The sequence below is a fragment of the Balaenoptera borealis genome (genome assembly GCF_965194805.1).
Source record: "Balaenoptera borealis genome assembly, chromosome: 5".
In the NCBI taxonomy this organism is placed as follows: Eukaryota; Metazoa; Chordata; class Mammalia; order Artiodactyla; family Balaenopteridae; genus Balaenoptera; species Balaenoptera borealis.
In genome coordinates this window covers 86,660,327-86,684,838 of record NC_138862.1, presented here as the reverse complement: position 1 = coordinate 86,684,838, position 24,512 = coordinate 86,660,327, and the positions used below count along the sequence as shown (strand labels likewise).

Sequence of the window (24,512 nt, the reverse complement as noted above, 5' to 3'; positions counted from 1 at the left end):
TTTGTTTTTATGCTTGTACAAGAACTACAAACATAAGAGGATTATATATAATTTTCTACTTATTTATTTTAATTTAATAAAAATAATTTAAGTCAGCATTGGACATCTATGAAAAAATTTCTTGTCTTTAAAAAGTGGTCTACCTAAGGGACTAGGAATATTATATATCTTGATCTGAACGGTAGTTACCTGGATGAACAGATACTTACAAATTCCTTGAACTGAACACAATATTTATGTACTTCACTCTAACTCTATTATACCTCGATGAAAAAGTGAAAAAATGAAACTCAAATAAACAAATAAATAAAAGTAGTCTGTATATTTCTTGAGTTTGAGGAAACACTGGTACCAAAGCTTTAGAACAGACAGATTTAGCTCCTGTTGCAATTCTGCCACTTACCAGCTGAGTAACCTGAGACAGGCTTCTTAACCAGTACAAACTCCATTTTCTCCATCTGTAAAATGAGGATAATAACAGATCCTTGCAAGATGTTGTGAGGGTTATAGGGAAATTTTGCAGGTAAAATACAAAACAATAGACCTAATATATAACGGTGCTCACTAAACAACAGTGATAAAGGAAGGAACGGAGGAAAGGAGGGAGAGGGAAGCAAGCAGGCTTTGGCTTAACATGATACACACATGCATACATGTATAGTCACACACAACTACGTACACATGATTTTGAAGGTTTTGCGCAAAGGAGGAAGATGATGAAAGCAGTCCTTTAAAAACTGCAATCTGACAGTGTTATTAAGGGAGAGTTAGAGTAGAAACCAGAGTGTAGGAAGTCTACTAAAATTCATCATAGGGCTTCCCTGGTGACGCAGTGGTTGAGAATCTGCCTGCCAATGCAGGGCACACGGGTTCGAGCCCTGGTCTGGGAAGATCCCACATGCCGCGGAGCAACTGGGCCCGTGAGCCACAATTACTGAGCCTGCGCGTCTGGAGCCTGTGCTCCGCAACAAGAGAGGCCGCGATAATGGGGCCTGCGCAGCGCGATGAAGAGTGGCCCCCGCTTGCCGCAACTGGAGAAAGCCCTCGCACAGAAACGGGGACCCAACACAGCCATAAATAAATAAATAAATAAATAACCCCCCCCCAAAAAATTCATCATAACTTTCAATAACCAAACTGCATAAATCAGTAAATTACATATCCTGCAGTGAGCTTCTTAGAGAGCTTCAAAAACTATTCAGTCTATCTGGATTTTCCTTCAAGCTTCAAAAAGCATTTATTAAGTACCTATTTGCTGCAGAAGTAATAAAAATCGTCATGATTCTGCTTTCCCAGGAACTTATGAGCTAAATGAATAGATACATTAAACAAATCAATAAAGTAGAAAAATTACATACTCATTTTAGATTCAAGTAAAAAAAATAATGGCTATGGACTTTAAAAACTCAGGATATCCATTGTCAACACTGCTCAGATGCCAAAAGTGGTATGGGGTGTGGGGGGTAGGGTTATATTTCAGATAAGGTGGTCAGCAAATGTCTCTCTGAGAAGATGACATCCACATAGAAGTAGATGAAGAAGCTAGCCAAATGGATGTTCGGAGAAAGAACATTCCAGGCATATGGAAAGAATTAAGCCTGCTGTGTTCAAGGAAAAGGAAGGAGCAGAATGAGCTAAAGAAAAGGAATAGCAGAAAAATGGGATCAAAGGAAGAGTGAGGGACAGATCAAGGGGAACAAACAGACCATGATAAGAACACTGAATTTAATTCTAAATGAGATGAGAAACCATTGGAAAATTCTTAGCAAAGGAGTAACCTAATCTAACGAGTTTTTCAAAGGATTACTCTGGCTGCTGTTTTGAGAAGGAACTGTAGGGGAAAAGGACAGAGGTGGGGAGAACATTTGGTAAGGGGATTCATATAAGTAGAGAGCACGCTGGCTTTCTTCTCTTCTCTCAGTGGAAGAGCCCTTAGAGAACCACTCTTAAGGACTGGGAGAACCTTAGAGAAGAAGAGACAAACATCTCACTTCCAGGGGTGGGGTTTTGCTGAACTACAAAATCCAGAGGCCCATCTTGATGTGACCACCAAGGCTGGAACTCTGAGACAGTGAACCTGATATGTGACCCCTAGCATTTGGGAGTATTTGAGAACAGGAAGATGTATGCTTGCCTCCCACCTGAAGATAATAAGGTGTCTGGGGCTACCCATGATGGCAGCAAAGAGAGAAGGAAGCAAAGGGGAAACAGCCTACACTTCCCTACTGTTGAGACAAGGATGTGAGTTCCTGTGGGCCAATGGGAGACCACAGAAGATAACCAGGCTCAAGCTACTACTCATAAACTAATTTTCTGCCAGATAGAGAAACCCAGGAGAAAGAGGGACAAGGTATACCTCTACGGACAGAGACTGAGGTTGGGTCGTAAGAGCTCAGCTTGAATACACTCGTTGCACAGTAGCTTCTTTATTAGGGGGCACCTACAGCCAGATTACATGTAAGATTTTTCACTTTTTCCCATACTCTCCCTTTTTCACTTTTTCCTATACTCACCCTCCTCTCACCATCTACCCTCAAGGTAACAGAAAAGGTAGGAAAGGAGTAAAAAATAAAGAGATCTAGTGAAAGAAGAGGTTCTGCCCCACGTTTCCTTATTTCATGAACCCTAACCTCTGCTATACTGCTCCATAAGTATGTTGGAAAAAAATCATACCCAGAGAATTGACTTCAGGGCCATTACTACTCATTTCTCATTATAACCTAACTTACATTATAAGGACTCAAGGTAGTTTGCATAATATTTATAGACAACATGATAGCCAATTTGGAAATGAACTTTTTTCTAAACAGAACATAGAGAAAGAAGGTCATTCCTGTCTTCCATCTAAATGTTACTGTCTTTATTTGATTTTGACAGAAATTCATCTGCAGCTGCTTGCATAAAGTATAACAATGATCTATTTGTACCTGTGGGGAGACAAAAAAATGAGGCTTTAGAGTTTCAGTTACTCAGTATCCATGTACAGAGTCATATAAATAAATGATAGATGGACAAATGATATATGGAGAATACATAAATGATAGAGGATATTGATGATTATAGTATAGATTAAAATATATTACTTGAATGAATATAGATTAATTCATTCAACAAGTACTTAACTGAGTATTTACTATGTGGTGGGCACTGAGTATTCAGTGGATTCCTTACACTCCAAAGAGGGAGGTAGGTATTTTAAAGTAAACACAAATTATTATACAATTCTGAACTCAGATACATGCTATAAAGCAAAAGAACAAGATGTAGTGATGGAGAACTCTCTACATTTGGGGCATAGGGGAAACTTCTCTGAGCAAGTGACATTTAAGCTGATAACTGAAGGAAAAAAAGGAACCAGTAGATGAAGAGTTGGAGCAAAGGTCCTGATGTGGAAAAGAATTTGGAGTTTGCCAGAAATTTAAAGAGAGCCAGTATGACAGGAACTTAGAATAGTGAACAACAGCATAAGATAAAGTTAGATGGAAGGTCTAGCATGTGCCTTATGGACTTGAGACTTGTTAGACTTTCCTAAGCAATTGTTTGAATTTTATTCCAAGTGTAATGAGAAAACTTTGATGGGTTTAAACTTTGAAGACCCACATTTAAAAAGATCACCTGGGCTGAGGGCAGTGTGGGAGAATGAATTGAATAAGAGGCAAAACAGAGAAATGTGAGGAGATTATTGCAAAAGATACTGATGTCTTGAATTAGATGGTAGCAGTGAAAGTGAAGAAAACTAAGCCCCTTTTCCTTCTGATTCTACTTGCTTGTGAGGGATAAGCTCATGACAGCTTTAACTGCCACTTCTATGCTGATGACTCCCAAGTCTATCTCCCTGGATGCAATTTCTTTCCTTAAACTCACAACACTGCCAGTGCCTCCCCATATCCAATTGCTTAATGGACACTTCCTTTCAGATAGCACAGATTCAAATGAAATTCTTCATCTTCCCCTCCAAACCTGTTGCCTTCGTGACTTCTCATCATTCTCCCCATCACTTGGAATCAAAACTTTGGCATCACCTTTGATGTCTGTCTCCCTTTCTCTCCATCTCCCATGCCCAGGGTAGTGAGGCATTAAGAATACATGCTCTGGAGTCATAATACTTAGGCCAATGGATTGGAACAGAGTTACAGGACATTGACCTGGTACATAGTTGTCATTGCTATGCTCTAGATTGCACATTATAATGCAGGAATTTTTTTTTTTAATTTCAACTCCTGTATGCCCTGGAACGTGTGGGAATCCTAGCTGATCACACAGCAGTTTCAGGTACAGTCTGTCCACATCAAATAAACACAGCAACACTAAGTCATAGAATGGATATCTGATCCTCCTTGGTTATGTTGAGAGGAAAATTATTATTTCCTAAGCTGACTACAGTTTTCTCAATGAATAGTATGCAGATTACCACAGTCCTTCTTACACTGCAAAACAGTCATATAAATAGTGAACTTGAAGGAAGATGATCTATTTTTCAGTTTTGGTTTTTCAAGAAAATCTAAAAACCAACCCAGCTAGAGTTAGAACTGAAGGTTCAGAAAGGACTGACAGAGTCTTGGTAGTTATAAGTGAGAAAGGGTGAGATCACCAAGGAAGAGCACTCTGAGAGAGACGAACCAATGATTAAACACAGTACCTGCACATAGTAGAGAGGAGGAGGAAATAGAATCCATGAAGGATTCAGAGTAGCAAAGGTCAGACAGGATGCTAATGATCCTTCCAGACCCACTCTCCACCTGCTCTGTGGGGGAAGAGGTATACATATGAACCTGTATGGTTAATATCTACGAACTCTCTTTTCCTCCTGGTTTCAGTTAGGTACAGTTAATGGGATGTGCACCAGCAAAGATACATCAAAAGAGAGAGAGGTTGGGGTATTTATCCCTCTGAAAGGTTTCCATGGACTGGACTTTCACCCTCAACTAAATGCCACACCTCCTTCTAGCAGCAGGCTATTGTTATGACACCCAGATTTTTGCACTATCTCCCTACATCCTGCCCCTACACTTTATAAATTGCCACCTTATGAAATGAGAGTAACTATGAAAATTTTGAAATAATTCAAAATTATTGAATTACATGCTTAAAAGCCAGTTGTTCTTTTGTTGGGTGTGGCAAGAAGAGGTCTCCTGTAGACATCCTTATCCCCATCCTGGTTTCTTTTTGGGGGCTGATTAAATAGTGTTTACACCTATTTGAGCTGACTCCAAGGAAACAAGCAAGGACCTGACTACATCATCTCAGGAAAGAGTTCTACTAATGTCTAAAATAATTGGGGGATGAGGAGTGGAGTGGAAGAGTGGCAAAGAATCACCAAGGGGGCCAACCTTCTTTTACTATTTTGAGAGACAGGAGATTTTCAAGCTCAGCAAGCCTCCCATTCTGCAGTACACCTAATTAAAGTAAACAGAATTTTAAAATGAACCAAACCCAGTTAGGCAGTAGGAGCTAACATTTCTCTTCAATTATTATATGAGGTCACATCTCACAGTTGTGTACTGGACATCTTCTCCTTTATCTGTCTTCCCATTCACTGCACTTCTCAGACTACTCAAGAACAAAGAGACCCCAGACCATCGATGGTCTGAGCCAGTCCAAACCTTCCTAGCCAGTCTCTCTTGCCCTGTGCACAAACAGATGCTATTATACCACATGGTCAACTCACAATATGGAGCTGAGAGATAGCAAAGGTGGCAGCTGAAGACAGAGACACACAGGGAAAGGGTCGTGCATTTTTTAATGCTAATTCTGTAGCCAGGCTGATACTTCTTGGCAGTTTATAAACTTATGATATGACTGTTGAGACTATTGTACATCTGAAAATGGAGAATTGCTACTATCTTCATAACAAAAGAATCTGTCCCTGCCAATAATGTCATGTCTACCCTAAGAAAAGTTGTGGGTTTTGAGGGTGGGGGGTAAGGGAGATCAGAAGTAGCAAATGAAATATGCTATAATTCTTATGTAAATGCTGCTAAAGGAAATGTCTGGTAAAACTATAGTACAACTCAAACACAGATATCATAATGCATGTCAGTCTAAAAGTAAGATGGAAAAAAATTTTTGATGTTTTTTAAAATATAACTTACGGTACATTCAAGAGATGCATCTGAAGGCTTGGAAATCTATATAATGTTTGTTAGATAATTCATAATAATTATAATGTATATATAATAATATTAACACACCTTTCAGAATTGGAAAGATTTTGTAATAAATATAATGACATGGAAGAACTGAATATAAAAATAAACTAAATTTCATAAATGTATATAAAATGTTTCACCTCTCAAATTTTTTTCTTTTTACTTCTTATGTCCAGTCTTAAAACTCTACCATGTATAAGTTCCTAAAAGTAAAATCTATATTTATCACTCGATAAAAGTGGAAATAATTAAAAGGTGACCAGAAAAAATGTTAACTACTTGGGAATTAAGATTCATGCTTCTGGGCTTCCCTGGTGGCGCAGTGGTTGGGAGTCTTCCTGCCGATGCGGTGAACACGGGTTCGAGCCCTGGTCTGGGAAGATCCCACATGCCGCGGAGCAGCTGGGCCCATGAGCCACAACTACTGAGCCTGCGCGTCTGGAGCCTGTTCTCCGCAACGGGAGAGGCCGCGATGGTGAGAGGCCCGCGCACCGCGGTGAAGAGTGGCCCCCGCTCGCCGCAGCTAGAGAGGGCCCTCGCACAGAGGCGAAGACCTAACACAGCCAGGAATGAATGAATGAATGAATGAATAAATAAATAAATTAATTAATTAATTAATTAAAAAAAAAAAAAAGATTCATGCTTCTACAACTGACAAAGGATTAATCTCCAAAATATACAAGCATCTCATGCAGCTCAATATTACAAAAACAAACAACCCAATCCAAAAATGGGCAGAAGACCTAAATGACATTTCTCCAAGAAGACATACAGATGGCCAACAAACAGATAAAAATATGTTCAACATCACTAATCATTAGAGAAATGCAAATCAAAACCACAATAAGGTACCACCTCACACTGGTCAGAATGGCCATCATCAAAATATCTACAAACAATAAATGCTGGAGAGGGTGTGGAGAAAAGGGAACCCTCTTTCACTGATGGTGGGAATGTAAATTGATACTGCCACTATGGAGGACAGTATGGAGGTTCCTTAAAAAACTAAAAATAGAACTACCATATGACCCAGCAATCCCACTACTGGGCATATACCCTGAGAAAACCATAATTCAAAAAGAGTCATGTTTCACAATGTTCATTACAGCACTATTTACAATTGCCAGGACATGGAAGCAACCTAAATGTCCATCAACAGATGATGGATAAAGAAGATGTGGCACATATACACAATGGTATATTACTCATCCATAAAAAGGAACAAAATTGAGTTATTTGTAGTGAGGTGGATGGACACAGAATCTGTCATACAGAGTGAAGTAAGTCAGAAAGAGAAAAACAAATACCATATGCTAACGCATATATATGGAATCTAAAAAAGCAGTACTGATGAACCTAGTGGCAGGGCAGGAATAAAGACGCAGATGTAGAGAACAGACTTGAGGGCACAGAGGGGGAAGGGGAAGCTGGGATGAAGTGAGAGAGTAGCACTGATGTATATACACTACCAAATGTAAAATGGAGAGCTAGTGGGAAGCTGCTGCATAGCACAGGGAGATCAGCTCGATGCTTTGTGATGACCCAGAGGGATGGGATAAGGAGGGTGGGAGGGAGGTTCAAGAGGGAGGGGATATGGGGATATATGTATACATATAGCTGATTCACTTTGTCATACAGCAGAAACTAACACAACATTGTACAGCATTTATACTCCAATAAAGATGTGGAAAAAAAAAAGATTACATACCACACACACACAAATAAAGGTTATACTCCATTTAAAAAAAAAGATTCATGCTTCTAAATAACTGTTAGATCAAAGAAGAAATTAAAACTGAAAGTTTCTAGAAAGCATGGAAAGATGAACCCTTCACACTATTTATTAAGCCAATGAACATTTACTGAACACCTGCAATGGCAAAGAAAGCACTTTGCCAAGCATGAAGGGATGTGAAGAAAAATGTGACAGTCTTCCAATGTGAAGCCAGCACAGACTCTAGTGGAAATATATGCTAAGGACTGTAGGAATCCAGAAGAAAGAATCATTAATTCCAACTGATCAGAATACAAAAGAAAAAAAGTTGCACTTGAATAAATCACTTCTTGGGGAATGTGCTGGTTTTGGTTAGATAGCGAAAAGTGAAGGGAAGCAGACATTCCATGCTGCAGGAAGGCACAAAGACACAGAGGCATGAATGTGGAATGGGTGAAACACAGAAGTACAACTAAACCTGTCAGAATTTGAGTCCGTGATAGTAAGATTAAAGATTAAAATAAGGTGTGGATGGCCTTAGATCCTCAAGCTTTAAAGTGCAAAGCTCTTGGAGATCTTCTTAAAAAGAAGATTCTGATTCAGTAGGTAAAGTGTAGGGTCTGAGATTGTGCACTTCTAAACAAGCTCCCAGACCAAGACAGTAATGCTGGTGTGGACAATACTTTGATCTGCAACGTAATAAAGGATTCAAGGGTGGAAATCATGGAGATTTAGTGTCCTTAAAGAAGGGCAATGTAATGTAGCCATTAAAATACAGTCTTTTTAATCAGACAGATAGGATTTAAATTACACTTCCTTCACTTATTAGCTGTGTAACCTTTGTCAATTTACCTTTGGAGGCTTAGTTTCCTCATTTATAAAGTGAGAAAATAATTATTACCTCAAAGTATTGTTATGACTACATGAGATAATGATTGTAAATAACTTGCAAAATACAAATACACAGTTAAAAAGTAAATACTCAATATGTGGTAACATTACTTCCTGAAGCCTATAATATGAGAGGACTCCTTTCCTCTGTTGTTCTCCTTAGGCATAAAATCACTAATTTTTTTTCTTTTCCTTTTTTCCTTCTTTTATATGCTAGGCCTTTTCTTCATACTGTGTAACTCCCAAAAGAATCATTTAAAAACAAAAGCTATTAGATGCTTACTACATCTTCACACTATTGGAATTATTCTAAATTAGAGCTAAACTCAAAGCTTTCTTTGAGATTTTTTATTTTTTTTAATTGCAATATAGCTGACATACGACGTTGTATTAGTTTTAGGTGTACAACATAATTATTTGATATATTTACATGCAAAATGATTACCAACAATAAATTTAGTTAATATCCATAGCCACACTTAGTTACAAATTTTTTTCTTGCCATAAGAACTTTTAAGGTCTACTCTCTCAGCAACTTTCAAATATATTATACAATACAGTATTATTAACTATAGTTACCACACTGTACATTAATCACTGACTTTTCTGAACAGTCTGCTATGTGATGGTACTTCCACATTGCCTCCAGGAACAGACAGATAATAGAAAGGGAAAAACAAGGGGCAGGTACATGGTTAGAAGTTTTTAAATGGTTAAAACCTTTAATGACAAGCAAAAAGTGTATACTGAAATACTATAAACTATTGAAAAGATTAAGAAGTTATGGTGCAATTTTTTTTTTTGGCCACACTGCACTGCTTGCAGGATCTTTGTTCCCCAACCAGGGGATCGAACCCAGGCCTGGAAGTGAAAGTGCCAAGTCCTAACCACTGGACCGCCAGGGAATTACCAATTATGGTGCAGATTTAGATGTCAACTAATTATTGTTCTGCTTAAAACAAAGATGATAGGGAGGAAGTGATTAATTTCAGAAATTCCCAAAAAGAAAATGTATTCAGTGAATCTCAAAAAGGTAGGTCTGAAGGAATAAACAAATAGGTTGTCAAGTTTGTGATGCAAAACACAGATAAGAAATGCCAATTACAGGCCAATGATTTTGCTAAAAGGGAGTGAAATTACTAAGGAAATAAATATATCAGAACTATAGTTTTAGGATTGTGTCATATTTTTTTGTGAAAATGAATTGGCTTTGAAAAGAACTAGCCATATTCAGAAACCTCCAGTTATGTTTAAGAAATCCCAATCTCAATCCCTACCAATGAGTCATTTTTTGTTTCCTTTATTAAATTAATTCTTAGATAGACAATGTCAACTAGATACAAATAATTTTTATATACCATCATTTGTAACTGTACTTAAGGCAAAAAAAAAAATCTATCATTGTGGAGTCTACCAGAGTACATAGGCAACTATGGGTCACAATTTTGTTAATGCGCTAGACAAACCCTGCCCTAAAATTCATTTCGAATACAAAATAGAATTAAAGAGAGACTGATATCTTGTGTGATTGTGTGAATTCAAGAAAAACATTTGTGTCTGACTTTGTTTTAGACTAGTTGGAAATCACGGGAGAAACTGGAAGTAAACTTCTTGCAAGATGAAACATACAAATGTTGGAAGTGATTCAATTCAAAAGACATTTATGGGGGATCTTTCAGGTGCCAGATCCCTCATGGAATTCATGGAAACTTAGCCAATGCTGATGGAATGGATGGGGTTGGATAGAAAATAAATTCATAGGAAAAAGAGCCCCTTTTATTGTTCTATGTTGGTGACATAGATATAAGGATAAATAATACTTAGTATTCAGTCCAATTTTTCATAAAGGAACCCTTTATAACAAGAAAGTAGTTCTTTCACAAAGTTTGAGATTCCATTCCCAACAGGCTAGAGACCTTGCAGAGAAAAATAACCAAAATATAAGACTAGTCTCAAATTCTAATATTTTTATCAGTTGAAGTTCAGAGCTGATCTCCTCTTCTCTTCAAACATTATATCAGTGGTTGATCCGGCCAAATAAAACTCCCAACATCCAATAGCCCCATCTTCTTTGCTTCTCTCTTTTCCCCTCTTCAAGTATGTTCCCCGAATCCAGATTTTCTTTCTGGTAATATGTGTGTCTGCCAGGACGATTTTCCCCTACATCTAATTTTACTCTCACCAGAGATATTATGTCATTAATTTTATTACTGTCACTAATACTAAAAACGAAGAGAAGGAGGCAGAGGGAGAGGAGAAGGAAGAGGACAAAGAAAAACGTTTACTGAACACTTTCCATGTCCTGGCATTGTCTTTTTTTTTTTTTTTTTTGACCACCCTGGTCAGCTTGCGGGATCTTAGTTTCCCGACTAGGGATCGAACCCACGCCCTTGGCAGTGAAAGCACGGAGTCTTAACCACTGGACCGCCAGGGAATTCCTCGTCTCATTTAACTTTCACTAAAACAAATCAAAACTTGCTATAATTAACTCCATTTATAGATGACAAAACTAAACCTTCAAGAGGTTAGGTGCCCTGTGGGGGTGGGGGTGGTGGGATGAATTAGGAGATTGGGATTGACATGTATACACTACTATGTATAAAATAGATAACTAATAAGAACCTGCTGTATAAAAAAATAAATTAATAAAATTAAATTTTTTTAAAAAAGAGGTTAGGTGCCTTGCCTGAGATCACACAGCTTGGAAGTACAGGGGCAGAATTCAAACAGACAGTCTAAGGCCAGATCCCACATGCTTAGTCCCTCCTCTTACTGCCTCCCTTAGAATCAACTGATGATGTTTGAGAGAAAAGGGCAAGACCAAGCCCAAGTCAGTTTGTATGTGAAGAAGCCAGGCTACAATCCCTGGTCCTTTAACTACAAAGCCTATGGACTTCGCCACTACCTATCCCAGCTTCCTGCACTGTGTCTCCAGATAATTGAATGTTTAAGCTATCAGTAGAATAATCTGTCCATTTCTCTGTTTCATTTTGTTAACAAAACCAGAAACAAAGAATTCAGTCATTAATTGCAAATGTATAACCAGGATACTTACCGATTCCTCCAAAGTCTTTCCTTTCCTCAGATAGGAAGCTTATTATTCCTCCCATCCCGAACACTAGGTCAGCCTAACTGTACTTTATCCTGAAAGTATTAGATCAGTCAATCCCTGTCAACATTAGTAAATCAATAGCTGTAGAATACTAAATTTTAAAAGACGAATGTTTGAATTTTCTTTACCCCTCAAAACATTGTAGACTATGTGGTGCAATTACTAAAAAATCTCAATTGAAATGTGGCAAGTGGGAAAACTAAATGCAGAGCTCCCGATATGATAAACTTCCTCCCAGATTTATCATGATTGCTTATAACAACATGAATTTTGGATAATGATTTCCCTAACATCAAAGCTTAAAAACCTCTTTTATCAGAAAGTTTAACAATTTAACTTTGGTAGAAATAAGGGTGGGTAGGCCAAAGGCATTTCAGTTAATGCCAGAATTATTTCTGAATCTCTTATAACCTTCAAGAATTTATTATTTCTGATCTTAAGGCAGCTGTGTGATTGGACACACCCAGCATTTCTTAACATATGTATTCTCCCTTTCAAGTTCTTCATTCTGTAGTCCCTTGATATTTACATGATTAATGAACCCTTTGGAAGCTCAGAAATGTCAATGAGCAAAAGCCAGATCATTCTATGATTTTTAGCCCCAGAATTAGTAGTGAAATCTAGATGACCTAGCAAATGTGTTTTGTATTGGTGCTCATAAGAGTCAAATGTTTTAATAATATTGTTTGTGACTGTGAATATGACTAGGCTATAATTTGAAATCAGTATAACATCATTATCAAACAAAATTGTTCTTGAAACAAAATTCATCTTTGGCAAGACTTAAAAAATCTGGCGACAGTGTTAAGATACTGGCATATGTTTTTCTGTAGGTTTATTGGTAATTTGTATGTATTTTGTAAAATGTTCATATCTTTGTAAGAGTCTCTTGTTTTAAATCAATTAGAATCTTGATTTGATATATAATGGACAATGTTATTGTCTTTACAGTTAAGTGATAATTGATTTTTTAATTATATTTTCTGCATCATGAAAACCACTGACCAAAAATTTCACCAAGATGCAATAATATTTCAAATATTTTTCTTTGTATGTTTAGGCCTGTCAATATTCTAAGAATCAGTGTAACAGCTCTCACTCTTCAGCAGTTTTTAATGTAAATAAATTATAATTCAATATTTTCATTCTGATTAATTTATATACAGCTAAACAGCTAAACATGAGATTTCATGGACTAACAAGAATTTATTGACATTTCTTAATCCAACCCAATTATTGCAAGTGAAAATGCTATTGTGAAAAACGTACAGAAAGCGCAAAGGAAATTTTCAAGAGACCTACTAGATCATCACTGGTATATCATTACTTTGACTAATATCGACAGAAAGCAAAATTGAAATAAATTTGAAACTATCTTCAAATTTGGGGCAATTTTTTAAAGGCAAGTTTTTCTGAAATACGTTCTTTACTAATTTTTTGATATTTCCTGTTACTGTATTTTGTATGTGTGCATGTATACACACACATGCACACACAGAGAAATATAACAGAATGTTCTCTCTAAATTAAAACTAATAAATGCTCAAATTGTTGATTATCAGAGAAATGTAAATCAAAACTACAATGAGGTATCACTGCACACCAGTCAGAATGGCTATCATCAAAAAGTCTACAAATAATAAATGCTAGAGAGGATATGGAGAAAAGGGAACCCTCCTACACTGTTGGTGGGAATGTAACCACTATGGAAAACAGTATGGAAGTGCCTTAAAAAACTAAAAATACAACTACCATATGATCCAGCAATTCAACTCCTGGGTATATATCTAGAAACAACAAAAACTCTAACTCGAAAAGGTACATACACCCCAGTGTTCATAACAGCACTACTTACAATAGCCAAGACATGGAAGCAACCCAAATGCCCATCAACAGATGACCGGCTTAAGAAGATGTGGTATACATATATATACACAATGAAATATTACTCAGTCATAAAAAAGATGGAAATATTGCTGTTTGCAGCAATATGTATGGACCTAGAGAATATTATACTTAGTGAAATAAGTAAGACAGAGAAAGACAAATATATGATATCATTTATATGTGAACCTAAAAAATAATACAAATAAATCAATATACAAAACGAAAACAGATTCACAGACATAGAAACAAATTCACTGTTACCAAGGTGGGGGGAACAAATTAGGAACAAGGGATTAACAGATTCAACCTACTATACATAAGGTAGATAAGCAACAGAAAGTTACTGTATAGCACAGGGAATTATAGCCATTATCTGGTAATAACAGATAATGGAATATAATCTGAAAAAAAAAAAACAAGAATCACTATGCCATACACCTGAAACTAACACAATATTATAAATCAACTATACTTCAATTTAAAAAGTGATCTTGAAAAAATAATAATAATAAAATAAAGATAAATAAATAAAACTAATAAAAATTTATTTCAGGAACAAGATGAAACTAAACTTAAATGAGGAAGCACAACTCAGCATCACTCAAATGGTTACAATAGAAACTGCAAAAAAAAATCAGTAATTTTGCTAATGTCTAATCATTATGAAAATGGTTTTAAATTTGTCTGATATTTTTTAAGTTATTTATATTGACAGGAAATTGTCTAATTATATTGTCATAATTAAGTTTCAAAGTTTATAGAGAAACGTTTTATCAAAAAGGATGCTATTTGGTTATAAATAAAGGTAGTACCTATGAATGGCACAATGAACTATTTTGATAATACAGGGAAGAAAAGGCATATTACATTTTGCACTGAGGTTTCTGTTTTGGCTTTGGGGATTTTTTTGTTTTATTTCTTAATGAAGGCACTGTACAGAAAGCTCCCTAGCTAGAATATGGTAATGCTTCTCATAATGACACAACTGATTAACTACTTTAAGTAAGAGGAAATCCTTTATTCCAAGTAAGTTTAAACCCTGTTCTGGTTGATGATGAACCTCAAAATTCAAAAAACTGTTACTCTAATTTACTCACTGAATATATTTCCCTTCAGATGAACTTACTATATCGTCTATTTTATTTATTTAAATAGCAGTCCTGAATCTTATTACATATATTATAGATCCATCAATATTCTGTATCATTCCTATAACCTTACCCCAACTTTCTCCTCTGTAAGTTATAGGTCTGCATTTTTTTCAATCTAATCTACAGTATCAGTAAGGAGACCTTGTGTCCAGTTTGCCTAGGACAATTCTCATTTACACCTAACATTGTATAACTGATAGCCCCTCCTTCCCTTTCACTTCAGAATAGTCTCAGTTTGGAAAATAATTTATATGGTCACGCAATGTATAAAGAGCATAAGAACTTCAAGTATAGTCTTTGTAATGTTTGCCATTGTCACACTTTTTGACCAAATTAAGAAACTTAAGGCTTTCTAACGAACTTATATCAGTTTTTAGTTACTTAACAGGAATCATCTATTAACACTATTTAAATTTCATTCCTATTGATAAAGATCTCAGATTTTTAATGTTCCTTCAATGCCTTTACTTTAAAAAAAAACTTGCAAACAATATTCTCTTGATAAGAACTAAAAAGAAAAAAAAAAACTTTCTTTTTAAACTTTACCTAAATAATGTGATACATTTTTTGAGAAACTAGAGAAGTTTCTGCCATAGTATGTAGGAATATCAATAAACTCATCTATGCTCCTTTCACTTAACAAGTATTGAGGATCAATATGTGGCAGTTACTCTGTTGAGCACTTTTTAGGGGTTGGTGGTGAGAAGGGAGTGGTGAAAGGGAAGAAACTTTAAATGAAATGTAGAAACTTCCAGTTACAAATCCCATTAAAATGACATTAGAGGAGACCAAAGTAGACAAGGGATGTCAGCAAACTTTGGAAGAGGGAAAGCCAACAGATGAATAGTAACTGACAAAATGACTAGAAGAAGTTGACATCTCAGTGCTTGCAGGGTTGGATAAGAAGAAACAAGTCAATTCCTCCCACAGAATTCAAGTATAGAGGCAACAGGAAGCTATTCGACCACATGTTTCAGTATAATGAGGATTCACATAAAGAAAGAGGAAGAAATGGAAACCCAGGAAAAAAGGGACCTGAAACAAGAGAGCAACAAAGGAAATCTCAGAATGACAGCTTACATCAAGGCTAAAGAATAGCCACTCAGGTTGCTGCAGGGGACAGAGACCTTCAGGGGAGAGTTCTGCAGAGCTGAAAACAAAAAGGAACTGACAGAGTATTTAGAATTGTGTTTGAACATTTGAAAAACTTATTAATAGACTTGATATATCTGATGAAGCATTTTTAAAAATTAGTAAAGGGCACATTAAAAATAACTCCCATTGTTCATAGCAGTACTATTTACAATGGCCAAGACATGGAAACAACCCAAGTACCATTGACAGACAATTGGCTTAAGAAGATGTACTATGTGTGCACACACACACACACACACACACACACACACACACACACACCACAGTGGAATATTACTCAGCCATAAAAAGGAATGTAATTTTGCCATTTGCAGCAACATGGATGAAACTAGAGAAATTATACTTAGTAAAGTAAGTCACACAGAGAAAAACAAATATTATATGATATCACTTATATGTGGAATCTAAAAAATAATACAAATGAATGTAAATGCAAAAGAGAAACAGACTCACAGATATAGAAAACAAAATTGTGGTTACCAAAGGGAAAGGGAAAGGGGGAGGGATAAAATTAGGATTATGAGATTAACAGATACAAACTACTATATATAAAATATATAAGCAACAAGGATATACTGTATAGAACAGGGAATTACAGTCATTATCTTACAATAACCTATAATGGAATATAATCTGAAAAAATACTGAATCACTATGCTGTGCACCTGAAACTAAAACAATATTTTAAATCACCTATACTTCAATTAAAATGGGAAGAAGAAGGCATGGTTCTGTAAAATAGATCTGAACTAGAATTTAGGAAGCTTGAATGACTGTGCCAGCTCGGCTACTGTGTGGTTATAACTTACTTGTGCAAGTAAGTCTTTCTGATCCTCAATTTACTCATTTACAAACCAAGGAGACTGAGTTAGGTGATCTTTATGCTTCTAATCCTAAACTCTATTATTTGGGTAATAGTCTTCAAAGCATTTCTATAGGTATCAATTTTGTTTCAGTATTACATTCAACAAGTTTGTAATAAGCATCTTCTATGTGCCAAACAATGTTCTGAGTGCTTGAGGTGCATCAATGAACAAACCAAATGAAGATTCTTGCCTTCATGGGGCTTATGTTTTAGCTTACATCCTGTGAGATAAATATTATTTACATTTTACATAGGAAGAGGTTTAACATCAGATGTAGGCAATTGCCCTAGATAGGTTAGTAGTAAGCAGAGTTAGGATTCAGACTCAGGGCTTCTGATTCACAGATTGTGCTCTCTCCATACTACACACATTGCAAAGGACATAATTCAACAGGGAAACAATTTTGAGAAAAATAGAAGCTGTTGCTAACTCAGATAGCTATTAGATAATGTTATCATATGCTCTTATTTGGGGTCTTTGATGATGCTGATCATTTTTTTCAAGAAATGAAAACCCTAATGGCACTAAATAAGGAATAGGTCTTATGAAACAGATGGCTTAGCAGATGGTAGATTGCTCCTTTTCTTCTTGGCACCTCCTGCTGAAATAATGTGATATGCAGGATGGTTAGGTATGTTTGACTTCTTGGGTCTTAACTAGTAGATATTTCTGGAACAGATGCTGTTTCCTTATCCTGAGCTCAACAAATTCACAAGTACAATCTGCAGCATTTCCTTTTCTGCCACTCTTGTTATACTGTGTCCAGTTTTATCAACTCTAATTAAAATATTTTACATTGAAATGTGGCCTAAAATAAGTCAGGAGTTTCAGAACAAGTAACCCAAAGAAATTATTGGAAGCTCCTGACTGCTCCCAATAGATGAATGGCAATCATAACTTTTAGGTAAGTCAATATTGCATTAAACATACCTTTGAAGCAGAAGAATTTATTAGGCAACAACAATGTGCAGACCACTGGGATAGGTACTGTGGGAGATATAAGGATAATGAGATGTGATCTTGGTCTTCAAGGATTTTACAGTATAGGAGGGACTTAAAAAAGCATACAAACGATTACAATGCAAAGCAGAGTCAGGTAACTGCTGTAAGGGTGGCTCAAAGAGTGAGTTTGGGAATTCAGAGGAAGGAAAACTCACTTCTCCTTGGCTGGTTTGTGATGTGCTGGAGCAAGGCAGAGTTAGGGTGAAAGAACTTGCTAAGGTCAAACTTTGCAGGATGATGATTTCTACAACTAGATGTAATAGGGAGGGCTTTCCAGATAGCATGGTCTTAAGGGTGGAGGTGGGAATGTTTACAGAAAAGTTAACATTGACTAGAGCATATAAGGTATATGAATGAACTGGATTGTGATGGCCTTGCAAATCAAGGCAAGCTCTCTGAGCTTAGAACAGGTTGTAAAAGGGAATTACTGAAGGATTTTCTGCAAGAAGGTGACATGATCTATGCTTTGTTTTAGCAAGATTAGTTTCTCAGGAGCTGGGCTGGATTACAGGAGAGAGAAACAGAAGGCAGTGAGACCAATTAGCTGGTTCTTATTATAGTCCAGAGAAGAGATAATGAGGGTCTGAAGTAGATCTGGTACTTGTTAGAGGAAGAAGGCAATGAATAGGAGAGGTGTTGAGGAGGTATTCACTATAATTTCCCCATTAAAAGGGGAAAAGTCTGTAGCTTTTGTAATAATTGCAAACTAAGGCTTGATCAAGGTTGCTAGGGACATTAACAAAATCACTAACTAAAATAGGAGCCCTAGAGTTGATTAATTTTCTTTCCCCTAATTTCATAAATTTCTAGAGAGTTTTTATATTATATATATTATATGTGATATATAATATATAAATATTTATATATTATATTACATATAATATATAAATATTTATATATTATATATAATATATATATCTCCAAATGATTTTAGGGTCTCTTAAGCATTGATGTATTATTTAAGTCAAGCTAAAAGGTAGAAACCTAAAGCAGAATTCAAAATTAACTTTAAAAGATTTCATATTATGTAACGTAAGGTGCCCTCTGATTCTTCACTGTGACTATCTATGTATGAGCATACAGTGTCATAGAAAGCAGGTGTTATTAAATATTAATAGATTTTCCTCTAACCAATTTCTATACAACAGAATTAATAAATACATTAAAAATAAACTGAATTTCTTATAGTATGTGTCATCCGAGGGATTTTTAGAAAGCAAATCCCTATCTTTTAGAACCAAATCCCTAAGTAAAAGCAAACACATAAATAAAAATATGCATGGAATGATATGTAATGGAATTCATGGAATGCCATTTTCTAACTTTTTAATATTATTTTAAGTATAGGTCATCTCCTCTATAAAACTGTAAGTTTCCCAAGGGCAGAGTCAAAGTCTCCTTTTCACAGCCTCATGGTATCTAGCACTGAGTTCTTACCACAAAAATCACACAAGAGTTACTGATAAAGAAATGTCTAAGCCTCCACTTCACAAAGCACTCCATTGGTCCCTTAAAAAATTAAGAAAATAAATAACTGGAAGATTCTTTAAAACTTATCCACCTTGTTATGTAAAATTGGATGAAATCTGGGCCTCAGGGTCAATTACCATCACCCAGATCTATCTCAGGCTGGATCAACATTTCTCTAGTAGGATCAGGACTGTGGTTTTTCATATTATTCTTCCTTCCTGCCTCATCATCTTTTCCCCTCCCCTAGGCCCCCATTATAGTTTTTAGAATAAATAATACAATATCAGCCAAGTATTTTCTTTTTCACAAGCTGAAGTTTTCATTTTAGATGATCTTGTTTTTCCTTTTTTAGCTTGCCTTTCTCTGCCTTTATCATAACCTTTCCCTTTTACAAAGATCTCTGCCCTCATGGGAAGCAATCATTATATTTTGAACTATAAATGGAAAGATAATGTTATTATATTGCATTATGAAGCTTCTGCTGAAATTGCTATTTTTTGGGAATTGAACGTATGCTGAGACTCTTTCTGTTTCTTCATAGCAGCTGTTGTATTAATCCTGGTAAAGTGCTATAGGCTTCCTACTCACCCATTTTAAATCTGTTTGTGTAACACTTTATATTTAGTGTCTTGAGCCTAGTGTAATTGCACTGAAATTGCCAGACACTGGGGGTGATAGATGGACTGCCACCATTTAGTTTCCTACAGACTCTGATCCAAGGCCTTTAATTTGCTTGCCAGTTCTTCTCTCACTTATGCCTTTGACCACACTGAGGACTAATAACAAAGAGGAGCATACCAAGCCCTCTTTACATGATGAATTTAGTGTGCACAGGTGACATGACATTAAAACAATAAAATGAAAATTATGAATGAAATACAAAAAAAAAAAAATTTAAGTCCAGTTAAGGCAGAGGGGTTACCCAATCCAGCATCTGTTTTCCCTCACAGCTGATTACATCACTGAGAAAATATTTAAGGTTTAGGAAATGTCCTTCAAAGCTTGAATTACTGATAGTTCCCATCTTTCAACTCAAAGAGTTGTTGAGGCATTATCCAGTTCCACTGGACTATTAGCTGAAGGTTCAAATTATCTGTAGTATTAATACACAACCTTGTAATTTCTATGGGACCTCTATCTACATCGATGAAATATTTCAACTATGTATTCATTTTGCCTCAAAACTTTCCCATGAAAGGCATGAGAGTAGGCATAGTTCTCATTTTAAAGTTGAACAAATGACAAAACGAAGCATTAAATAACTCACAACAGTTCCTAACATAGGTAAGTGACAATAGTGCTGAACAGCTAGGCATGGCTGTTTTCGCGGGCTGACCTACCTTTCTTTTTACTTAAAACCTTAAGGTGGTTTCACCTTCTTCTATGGCTCAGACTTTTGACTATGCTAAAATGTATAGCAGTGCAGAATAGCTATAGTTATTAAGAACGCAGCTCTGAAACTAGACTACCTAGGTTCAAATCCCAGCCCTGCTATTTACTGGCCCTGGGAGCTTAGGCAACTGACTTACATTTCCATGCCTCAGTTTCCCCTCTGTCAAATTAGAGTAACAACCTATTTATTTGTAAGCTTGTTGTGAAGAGTTAATACATATAAGATCCATATGTGATGTATGTAAAGTCCTTAAACAGTGCCTGACACATTGTACTGTACACTTATTTTTTCTAATACAGCTAGCTTTATCATGAGGCAACTCACTTAAATATAAGTGATATCATAGGTTATATAATTTGGTAACTTCTGGCCCTTACTGAATTTCTATCCAGTTGTCAGAAAATTGGATTACCTATTATTGGGGAGATGAAGAGGACTTAGGCTTTTGATAATCTAAGCCATGCCTATGTAACCCAGGTATTGTCTGAGATCACAATGCCTTTCACTTTCTTTTTTTTTTTTTATATACAGCAGGTCCTTATTAGTCATCAATTTTATACACATCAGTGTATACATGTCAATCCCAAAGCCCAATTCATCACACCACCACCACCACCACCAACCCCCTGCCGCTTTCCCCCCTTGGTGTCCAAATCCCTAAGTAAAAGCAAACACATAAATAAAAATATGCATGGAATGATACGTAATGGAATTCATGGAATGCCATTTTCACAATATTGATTCTTCCAATCCAAAAACATGGTATTTCTCTCCATCTGTTTGTATCATCTTTAATTTCTTTCATCAGTGTCTTATAGTTTTCTGCATAAAGGTCTTTTGTCTCCCTAGGTAGGTTTATTCCTAGGTATTTTATTCTTCTTGTTGCAGTGGTAAATGGGAATGCTTCCTTAATTTCTCTTTCACATTTTTCATCATTAGTATATTGGAATGCAAGAGATTTCTATGCATTAATTTTGTATCCTGCTACTTTACCAAATTCATTGATTAGCTCTAGTAGTTTTCTGGTGGCATCTTTAGGATTCTCTATGTATAGTATCATGTCATCTGCAAACAGTGACAGTTTTACTTCTTCCTTTCCAATTTGTATTCCTTTTATTCCTTTTTCTTCTCTGATTGCCATGGCTATGACTTCCAAAACAATGTTGAATAATAGTGGTGAGAGTGGACATCCTTGTCTTGTTCCTGATCTTAGAGGAAATGCTTTCAGTTTTTCACCATTAAGAATGATGTTTGCTGTGGGGTGGTCGTATATGGTCTTTACTATGTTGAGGTAGGTTCCCTCTATGCCCACTTTCTGGAGAGTTTTTATCATAAATGGGTGTTGAATTTTGTCAAAAGCTTTTTCTGCATCTATTGAGATGATCATATGGTTTTTATTCTTCAATTTGTTAATACGGTTTATCACGTTGATTTACATATATTGAAGAAGCCTTGCATCCCTGGGATAAATCCCACTTGATCGTGGTGTATGATTCTTTTAATGTGTTGTTGGATTCTGTTTGCTAGTATTTTGTTGAGGATTTTTGAATCTATATTCATCAGTGATATTGGTCTGTAATTTCCTTTTTTTGTAGTATCTTTGTCTGGTTTTGGTGTCAGGGTGATGGTGGCCTCAGAGAATGACTTTGGGAGTGTTCCTTCCTCTGAAATTTTTTGGAAGAGTTTGAGAAGGATGGGTGTTAGCTCTTCCCTAGATGTTTGATAGAATTCACCTGTGAAGCCATCTAGTCCTGGACTTTTGTTTGTTGGAAGATTTTTAATCACAGTTTCAATTTCATTACTTGTGATTGGTCTGTTCATATTTTCTATTTCTTCCTCGTTCAGTCTTGGAAGGTTATACCTTTCTAAGAATGTGTCCATTTCTTCCAGGTTGTCCATTTTATTGGCATAGAGTTGCTTGTAGTAGTCTCTTAGGATGCTTTGTATTTCTGTGGTGTCTGTTGTAACTTCTCCTTTTTCATTTCTAATTTTATTGATTTGAGTCCTCTCCCTCTTTTTCTTTACGAGTCTGGCCAATGGTTCATCAATTTTGTTTATCATCTCAAACAACCAGCTTTTAGCCTTATTGATCTTTGCTATTGTTTTCTTTGTTTCTATTTCATTTATTTCTGCTCTGATCTTTATGATTTCTTTCCTTCTGCTAACTTTGGGTTTTCTTTGTTCTTCTTTCTCTAGTTCCTTTAGGTGTAAGGTTACATTGTTTGAGATTTTTCTTGTTTCTTGAGGTAGGCTTGTATAGCTATAAACTTCCCTCTTAGAACTGCTTTTGCTGCATCCCATAGGTTTTGGATCATCGTGTTTTCATTGACATTTGTCTCTAGGTATTTTTTGGTTTCCTCTTTGATTTCTTCAGTGATCGCTTGGTTATTTACTAACATGTTGTTTAGCCTCCATGTGTTTGTGTTTTTTATGCTTTTTTCCCTGTAATTCATTTCTAATCTCATAGCGTTGTGGTCAGAAAAGATACTTGATACGATTTCAATTCTCTTAACTTTACTGTGGCTTGATTTGTGCCCCAAGATGTGATCTATCCTGGATAATGTTCCGTGCACACTTGAGAAGAAAGTGTAATCTGCTGTTTCTGGATGGAATGTCCTATAAATATCAATTAAATCTATCTGGTCTATTGTGTCATTTAAAGCTTCTGTTTCCTTATTTATTTTCATTTTGGATGATCTGTCCATTGGTGTAAGTGAGGTGTTAAAGTCCCCCACTATTATTGTGTTACTGTCGATTTCCTCTTTTACAGCTGTTAGCAGTTGCCTTATGTATTGAGATGTCCCTATGTTGGGTGCATATATATTTATAATTGTTATATCTTTTTTTGGATTGATCCCTTGATCATTATGTAGTGTCCTTCCTTGTCTCTTGTACCATTCTTTATTTTAAAGTCTATTTTATCTGATACGAGTATTGCTACTCCAGCTTTCTTTTGATTTCCATTTGCATGGAATATCTTTTTCCATCCCCTCACTCTCAGTCTGTATGTGTCCCTAGGTCTGAAGTGGGTCTCTTGTAGACAGGATATATATGGGTCTTGTTTTTGTATCCATTCAGCAAGCCTGTGTCCTTTGGTTGGAGCATTTAATCCATTCACGTTTAAGGTAATTATCAATAAGTATGTTCCTATGACCATTTTCTTAATTGATTTGGGTTTATTTTTGTAGGTTCTTTTCTTCTCTTGTGTTTCCCACTTAGAGAAGTTCCTTTAGCATTTGTTGTACAGCTGGTTTGGTGGTGCTGAATTCTCTTAGCTTTTGCTGTCTTTAAAGCTTTCGATATCTCCATCGAATCTGAATGAGATCCTTGCCTGGTAGAGTAATCTTGGTTGTAGGTGCTTCCCCTTCATCACTTTAAGTATATCATGCCCTTCTGGCTTGTAGAGTTTCTGCTGAGAAATCAGCTGTTAGCCTTATGGGAGTTCCCTTGTATGTTATTTGTCGTTTTTCCCTTGCTGCTTTCAATAATTTTTCTTTGTCTTTAAGTTTTGCCAATTTCATTACTATGTGTCTCAGCATGTTTCTCCTTGGGTTTATCCTGTATGGGACTCACTGTGCTTCCTCGACTTGGGTGGCTATTTCCCTTCCCATGTTAGGGAAGTTTTCGACTATAATCTCTTCAAATATTTTCTCAGGTCCTTTCTCTCTCTCTTCTCCTTCTGGGACCCCTATAATGCGAATGTTGTTGCGTTTAATGTCCCA

General features: G+C 36.1%; 1 pseudogene across 1 annotated transcript in view; it reads right to left on the bottom strand.

Annotated features, from left to right (window-relative positions):
- Positions 1-24,512, bottom strand: part of LOC309629766 (endothelial differentiation-related factor 1 pseudogene) — a 424,633-nt pseudogene that overhangs the window by 315,772 nt on the left and 84,349 nt on the right. The window contains exon 3 of the transcript XR_014249490.1: positions 404-458. The product of XR_014249490.1 is annotated as an endothelial differentiation-related factor 1 pseudogene (transcript). The remainder of the gene's footprint in view (positions 1-403; positions 459-24,512) is intronic.